General features: G+C 48.2%; 1 protein-coding gene across 6 annotated transcripts in view; it reads right to left on the minus strand.

Annotated features, from left to right (window-relative positions):
- Positions 1 to 8,922, minus strand: part of LOC142492573 (DNA (cytosine-5)-methyltransferase 3A-like) — a 348,275-nt gene that overhangs the window by 207,729 nt on the left and 131,624 nt on the right. The gene's annotated exons all lie outside the window — the stretch shown is intronic.

Here is an 8,922-nt window from a genome sequence, read left to right on the forward strand (position 1 = left end):
TGCTCAGAGACCTTACAGTAATCTCATTTATTTCATGTTAGGGTGGGTTATCAGAACAGTTTTTATTTGCTTTATTTATAAAATCCGGAGAAAAGTCTAAAAACTTTGATAATAGCAGCAACAACACAAACAACCAACAAAAAGTGTCCCTGCCTCTATTTCTTTCTTGACGTTAGAAAGCGAAGCTAATCATAAGGGCTGTGAGATTAGCCAATCAGAAGGCTCCATTCTATGAAGGTCAGAGACGCTCCTCTCTCACCCTTCGAGGTGACTCGTCCACAAACAGGAAGAACTCTGATTGGCTCAGACTGTTGTCATGGGGACAGTAGAACACCACTCTCAGCCCAGCTCGCTGGAATGATCCATTCATGCACGGCTCACGGGGGGAGGGGTACACATGTTTTAATATCAAACACAGATATATTGGCCACATTCACCAAGCTGTGCTATGCAATAAAACACTTTCCAACTCTGGAAGACACTTGACTGCCCATTCAAGTTAATGCCATAAGATTTCTTCCAGTGCTAGAAGGCGTACACTAGCGCCACTTAGTAAAAATGGCCCTGTGTCTAATGAATGAATTAATAGGGTAGGTGACCCTTCTTCCCTTCCAGGAATCCTGTGTGGGAGACACCTTGTTATTGCAGAACTAGAAAGCTTTCACTAACCCAATTATATCATATAAAAAAGGTCACAGGATGTGGACACAAAGCTTCATTTAGTCATGAGCCTGAGGATAAAGAAAGCAGATAGAGAAAGCAGGCCCCAGGGGGGCTCAACTCATGTCCTCCAGCTCCCCCCCACAGGTCAGGTTTTCAGGATATCCCAGCTTCAGCACAAATGGCTCAATCAGTCCCTGCTTCAGCACAGGTGGCTCAATCAGTCCCTGCTTCAGTCCTGACCTGTTGGTGGGGGGCCGGGGGAGGGGGCTTGAGCACCCCTGCCTTACAGCATCCTATCGCACCTACATATGTACTGATGTCAACCGGCAGAGCTAAGGAACCAACAGAAATGAGATTCCGGGTTACTGGACTAAAATAAAAGGCAATCCTCTCCCTTCACTGCACAGCAGCCCGGTTCATTAACATGCATTGCCTTCAAAGAATGATACTCCATTGGTCAAACTATGAGACCTCTGGCAGCAAAAGAGTTAAAACGGCAAACCCCTCCTCTACTTCACCCAGATATTAGTGACCAGGCTTAAAGAAAGGCGTCTCCTGGGAGATGGAGGTCCATCAGACATACCCGCTCCCCTCCCCCCTTTTATTTAGCCAGGAGGCATTCAATTGTATAAGATGGGGGCATTTGCCTTTTTTCAAGATGACCACAGGTCAACTGGCGGCTGCCTCTCTGTGGCTAACGCCAGCTCCCGGAAATGCCAGCCCCATGAATGTGAATACGGGCAGTGGCGGTTCTGCACCCGCAGAGAACCCCCAGTGCAAACGCTACAATGAAAATAATCAGCTTCACTGATTGCGTAGAAAAAATGTCCCGGCTTCCAAAAATGATTGGAAATGGCGCATGTTTGTCTGACTTTTTGAAAGACACGAAAGACCTGCTTTTAACCGAGAAAACATATAAATGTCCCCAGTTCAGTGCGGTCCCATGTGTGATCATCTCTATCAGGAAGCGGACGGGCGCAGTTCTGCAGACATGGCGATGGAATAGCAGATAACGTTCCTGGTGAGAGAGGTAGGCGGCCTGTGTTTCTGTATGAAAGGACAGCTTGGTGTTGGACGCTGCTTGCAGGCGCCGGTCTCTTAAAAGCCTTGTGGTGAGGTTGTGGTGAGAGCATCTGTGCCTCTCTTCTGCCTGCATCCCCCTCTCTCACCGAGGAAGCAGCAGCTAACTGTGAACGCCGGAGAAAGACAGCCGGCCCCACGCTCACCGCGGAAATCACAGAGACCACGCTGTAATTCAGAGGGGCTGCTCTTTTAACGGGTGCAGTCCCATTTAAGAACCACAGGTTGTTTCAAACAATAAATAAATATTTCACATCATCTTTTAAAAACATGTAGGCCCAGGCTTACTAAGTAATGGTATTTCATCAGACATGTTCCATTGCAGGAAGACAACTTATGGCCTATTCACGTTAATGGACCATAGCACCGCTTAGAAAACCTAGGCCTTAATGTTTCAATCAGAGTCAAATGCTTGAAGTGTTAGGCCCGGGCCATAGAGGGGTGAGGAGAGCGGAGCCGCGCTAACGCTGAGGCTCACCTGCTTAAAGTCAGCGCGATTCCACGGACTTGCAGGCGAGCCAGCGTGCGCGAAGGGAGCCAGGGGGAGGTGGTTGGAGGCGGGGCAGTGACGTCGCTGGGCCAATCGCCCGCGACGCACTGACGTCAATGTCACGGCGCCGACGTCACGGCGCCGTGACGTTGACACTGCTGGGCTGTGATTGGATGTTTTCAGCCGACAGCGCGCTGAAAAACAGCTTGGCGCTCGGCTGAAAACTCCAAAGCCTCCGCACGCCTGCGGACGCTCGCGTGAGCCCCCTCTCAAGGCACCCTCATTGAGGATGCAGGGGCTCAGCGCGGAGCGTCCGCACGCCTCAGCGCTGCCTGTCCTTCTATGGACGCAGCCTTAGGTGCTCTTTAGTTCTAAGAGTTTGCAGAACCCTGAATCTACAGACACTCGAGCTGCTGCTTGTTCATGGTTCTTTTGCACAACTTGTGAATTATAAAGAATATCAAAAATGATATAATTATAAAGAATTATGATGCCATCGCGAGTCAGGCGGCTAAAAGTGGGGGGGCAATAAGAATGCCGGATAATGAATTTCACTGCACCCAACGAAAATTAAAAATAATAATTATCGAAGAATAAACTAATCAATCTCTGTGCACCATAAATAAGGACTCCATTATACCAGATGCCGCTGAGCGGCAGCGCGATCCGGTGACGTCATCCTGCGCTGCCGCCGAGTGGCATCTTGATCATACAGGGGAGACAGGAGTGAAGAGAAGAAGAGGCGAGGCGGAGGCGCGGCCAGGAGCGGTTCGCCCTCATTGGCTGAACCGCTCACGTGACGCGGCCGTCGCCTGCCAAAAACTACTTGGAAAATCTCTCCAGGAGACTGCCGCCCCAGGCTGCGCGCTGGTATGTGAGCCATCATCGGATTTCAGCTATTTGTTTTCCAGCTGCGCAGCGTCACGCCACGCGTCACCGCCGGCCCTCTGCTCAAACTACGCCCCCCCACCCCCCCGCTCCCTACGGACCGCAGGTAGAGGTGAATTGCCCCTCCACGCGCCGCCTGCATGCGGTGCGGGCGCGCTGACTGAGGCCGCGGGGCCTCGGCCCTTAGGGTGTTCCCTAGTGAGCTGTCTTCATATTAATAAGATCAGAGAACAGACATACAGAGGCATTAGCAGCTTAAACAATGCATAAGAGGTAAAGATTGTGACTACTGAGTGACAGAATCTAAACTTCAATTTGCAATAGTGTAATGTGCACAATGTTCCAAAGTTAAACAGTGACAAGTATTCCACCGCAACACAGGAAGTGGTCATCTTATTCCATTTACACATATCCAGCAACACAGGAAGTGGTCATCTTATTCCATTTACACATATCCAGCAACACAGGAAATGGTCATCTTATTCCATTTACACATATCCAGCAACACAGGAAGTGGTCATCTTATTCCATTTACACATATCCAAGACCTCCGTGTAAGTGTTCCTTGTCCAATGATACTGTCCCCTGAGCTAACATTGTCATTCACATAGAATATATATATATATATATAAATAAATAAACAGTCCAACTACCGCCCAGCAACACAAACTCTTCCATATTTATATAGCTAAAGCATTTTAAATAGGACTAAGGTGATGTTACAGTATCCGGTGCCTCATTGAAACGGTGACAATAATCCCTCGATATCTCCGGGCAGTAATGTGCAATGTGAGGACGGACTGAGAAATATCACAAGAACCGGTTGCTAAATAGAAATGTGAAAATATTAAAACCGTTGTATTAAAACAATATTACATTTGTAATATTTTCACGTGTCTATTCGGGCTCAGCTAACCGTGCATAAGACCAGGAAGCAGTGCTCGGAAGGGCTGGTCCCCAGGGACATGCGCTCCCGTATCCGGGCAGCGTACGCACACGCCGAGTTCACTGGGACCGTTTCTGCGTTTGCCTCCCGCCAGGCGGGGTGCTCTGCTCGGGATCCTCCACAGGGATTCTTCTACCTTCACCTCCCTCATGTAAGGATGTTTATTTTGTATTACAGCACTACCGGTCATTGGACTTACACCAGCAATACCAGCGAGTCTCAGAAAGGGAGCAATGCGTATTAATGATTAGAGGCCAGGGGTCTCAAACTCAGGGCTCAAGGGCCACCAACAGGCCAACTTTTAAGCTATCCCTGCTTCAGCACAGGTGGCTCAATAAGTGGCTCAATCAAAGACTAAGTCACTTGGGCTGAAGCAGGGGTATCCATAAAACCTAGCCTGTTGGTGGCCCTTGAGGACCGAGTTTGAGACCCCTGTATAGGCTAAAGATTTCATTTTCTGAATCCAAGATTTCTGACTGATCAAAACCCCTGGGCATTAATGGCCCGCGAGATCCCAGAAATGTGTACTCGTCACAGAGAGTTAGTATCTTGCGCCCTGAGCATCTCCTGCTCTTAGCTTTTTTGTTTTTTTAAAGGGACCTCTGGACTGCACTGGGCTCTGGAGAGAGCTCCATTTTAACCTAAATTTCACCAGCAACAAAGGAAAGGGTTCTTTACCGTAAGGGCTGTTACTATGTGGAATTCATTACCCATGGAGACTGTGATGGCAGATACAATAGATTTGTTCAAAAATAGGTTGGACATCTTTTTAGATGGGAAAGGTATACAGGGATATACCAAAGAAGTATACATGGGAAGGATGTTGATCCAAGGATTAATCCGATTGCCAATTCTTGGAGTCAGGAAGGAATTAATTTTTCCCCTTAATGGGGTTTTTTGTTTGCCTTCCTCTGGATCAATAAGTAAGTACAGATATAGGATAAAGTATCTGTTGTCTAAATTTAGCATAGGTTGAACTTGATGGACCTACGTCTTTTTTCAACCTCATCTACTATGTAACTATGTAACCTCCGGGAGAAGATGAGGAAATTAAGGATTTTGTACCGCTACTGGCGCTGTAATGTATGTATGTTTGTGCGCGTGCGTGTGTGTGTATGTGTCATATTTAAATAAATAAAAAATATTTTTATTAAATTTTTTTATTTTATAAATATTATTTAATACATAATTCACAATACACACACACACACACACACACACACACACACACACACACACACACACACACACACACACACACACACACACACACACACACACACACACACACACACACACACACACACACACACACACACACACACACGGCCGCACACACTATAGAACGGCCCTAAGTTAAAAACATACAATTTGTTGTGGGGGGGGGGGGTAAGCAATCAGTGCAGACTGCTACTTTAAATGAAGTCTTATAATTGGTAACAGGACGGAGTATTACCTGGCTAACAATGCACCTCCTTAACCCTTTGTGGTGGGTTGCAGGTTTCTTGCAGTTAGGGGGTTAGGGGCCTTCAGCTACGGATTGGTACTCTTCCAGCTGTGGCATTATTGGCCTTTGATCCCCCTGGTCTGCGGGGATTATTACTTAAATAAAGTACTGTGCCTGTATTTACTAACCACAGACTGACCGCGCTGGGATCTGGCGGCGTACGAATGATATAAAGCAGTGCGCGCGGATAGCAGGGGCCAGGTCTGCACATTACGGGAGGTCACTGACCGCCTTCTGAGAAGGGGCCAGGTCTGCACATTACGGGAGGTCACTGACCGCTTCTGAAACACATCACACAAGTATTATTACATATATATTACCTTTCAATGCGGGGGTGGGCATGACTGAGGCATGGATTGAGCCACCTATGCTGAAGCAGGGATATCCTGAAAACCTGACCTGTTGGTGGCCCTTGAGGACCGGAGTCGCCCCCCCCCCCTGCACTGGGACTGCAGACTGTGAGACCCCCCTTATTGTGAGGGAGACTGGACACCGTGCGGACAGAAGCAGCGAGAGAGAGAGACGAACCCGCTCAGGCCAGATATAGCCGCCCTTCCTGTGTGCTGGTATATTTAGATGTGTCCTGAGGTGACTGCAGGATCTCTAAGCTGCCTTCGCTCGGAGCTGAAAAGCAGACATGGCGGGTATAAGCACGTTACACGCGTGGTGTGCTGAGCCTATATCCCTACACTCCTACACCCCTACCCTCCTACACTCCTACACTCCTACACCCCTACACCCCTGCCTGTTGAGGTCACCTGGTGACAACTTAGACCAGGGTAGCCAACTCTAGTCCTCAAGGGCCACCAACAGGCCAGGTTTAAAGGATATCCCAGCTTCAGCACAGGTGGCTCAATCAGTGGCTCAGTCAAAGGCTGATATAACAAAGAGTAAATGCTGCACACCACAATATGATAAAGAGTGATACAATTACCGGTGCTCCCATCAATGTACGATCGGCTGCATCCAATCCATGCGTCCAATCCATGCGTCCAATCCATGCATCCAATCCACGGCATACAGAAAGGAATGAAGGTGGGGCACACGGATTCCCAAAATAAAGAGATTTATTAAAGCATACACGGTGCACTTTTTGCACTTAACAAAGACCTTTGGGTCGAAACGGTGTGTATGCTTGAATAAATCTCTTTATTTTGGGAATCCGTGTGCCCCATCTTCAGTCAAAGGCTGAGCACCTGTGCTGAAGCTGGGATATCCTGAAAACCTGACCTGTTGGCCACCCCGGGTTTGGAACAATTCCTATTTTAAACAAGTGCCTGTTGCCGCCTCACAATTGTGACTTTTATCAAATAAGCATCTGCTGCAGAAGCTGAAAATCCTGGAGGTGCAGATACGACATTTATATCATGTTTACACTCAGGAAATGTTTTCTGATAACCTGCACCTGTTCACAGATCCCTCTGCACAGCGTTGTGTGTGTGCGTGAAAGTGTGTGTGTCTCTGTTTGTGTCTCTGTGTGTAACCTGTTCACAGATCCCTCTGCACAGCGTTGTGTGTGTGCGTGAAAGTGTGTGTGTCTCTGTGTGTAACCTGTTCACAGATCCCTCTGCACAGCGTTGTGTGTGTGCGTGAAAGTGTGTGTGTCTCTGTGTGTAGCCTGTTCACAGATCCCTCTGCACAGCGTTGTGTGTGTGCGTGAAAGTGTGTGTGTCTCTGTGTGTAACCTGTTCACAGATCCCTCTGCACAGCGTTGTGTGTGTGCGTGAAAGTGTGTGTCTCTGTGTGTAACCTGTTCACAGATCCCTCTGCACAGCGTTGTGTGTGTGCGTGAAAGTGTGTGTGTCTCTGTGTGTAGCCTGTTCACAGATCCCTCTGCAAAGCGTTGTGTGTGTGCGTGAAAGTGTGTGTGTCTCTGTGTGTAGCCTGTTCACAGATCCCTCTGCAAAGCGTTGTGTGTGTGCGTGAAAGTGTGTGTGTGTCTCTGTGTGTAGCCTGTTCACAGATCCCTCTGCAAAGCGTTGTGTGTGTGCGTGAAAGTGTGTGTGTCTCTGTGTGTAACCTGTTCACAGATTCTCTCTGCAAAGCGTTGTGTGTGTGCGTGAAAGTGTGTGTGTCTTTGTGTGTAACCTGTTCACAGATCCCTCTGCAAAGCGTTGTGTGTGTGCGTGAAAGTGTGTGTGTCTCTGTGTGTAGCCTGTTCACAGATCCCTCTGCAAAGCGTTGTGTGTGTGCGTGAAAGTGTGTGTGTCTCTGTGTGTAACCTGTTCACAGATCCCTCTGCAAAGCGTTGTGTGTGCGTGAAAGTGTGTGTGTCTCTGTGTGTAACCTTTTCACAGATCCCTCTGCACAGCGTTGTGTGTGTGCGTGAAAGTGTGTGTGTCTCTGTGTGTAACCTGTTCACAGATCCCTCTGCACAGCGTTGTGTGTGTGTGTGTCTCTGTGTGTAACCTGTTCACTGATCCCTCTGCACAGCGTTGTGTGTGTGCGTGAAAGTGTGTGTCTCTGTGTGTAACCTGTTCACAGATCCCTCTGCAAAGCGTTGTGTGTGTGCGTGAAAGTGTGTGTGTCTCTGTGTGTAACCTGTTCACAGATTCTCTCTGCAAAGCGTTGTGTGTGTGCGTAAAAGTGTGTGTGTCTCTGTTTGTGTCTCTGTGTGTAACCTGTTCACAGATCCCTCTCCACAGCGTTGTGTGTGCGTCTGTCTCTGTGTGTGCGCGTCTGTCTCTGTGTGTGTGCTTCGCCTGTGCTGCGTCTGCGCGTGCACAGCCGGTGCCTACTGCGCAGGCGCGTCGAGCCAGCAGTGATGTCACTTCCGTCACCAACACGGCAATATGAACACTCTGAATACGCTGCTAATCACCGCCGTGACAGGACGCGTTACGCTGTGTGAGACGTCCACACTGACACCATTTGGATTCATAAGATTATTTATCTTCTTACCGTGATACAAACCAAGCGGTGTGTGACAATTACTCCCAGGGGATATAGTTACAAACAGACCATTTCCCTTTATCTATCTGTATACAGTGCGGATATTGCTTCAAAATACCTTTGTATCCCAGCGGCGGGGATTTCTAACACTGCGTGTATATATGCTGCACTTAGCGAGTCTATTTGGTTAATAACATTGAATTTTTTTGATGTTTTTAGACATTTTGTTGTGACCACATCGTTTTTGGTTCTCAGTCATAGACAGATTTCTGATATATATATATATATATCTATATATATATTTCTGAAACCGTTGTATGCGTGTCTGTTTGTCCTGTGTCTCCCTGTACCTAGGGGCAATCGCATTGGACCTTTGGCCCATCACTCCGCCTCAGGCCAATCAGATGGCTCCCTTGGCCCGCCCGCCCCCGCACACCTCTCATTGGCCGGTGTGGG

This window comes from Ascaphus truei, chromosome 4, assembly GCF_040206685.1.
Source record: "Ascaphus truei isolate aAscTru1 chromosome 4, aAscTru1.hap1, whole genome shotgun sequence".
NCBI classification, from domain to species: domain Eukaryota; kingdom Metazoa; phylum Chordata; class Amphibia; order Anura; family Ascaphidae; genus Ascaphus; species Ascaphus truei.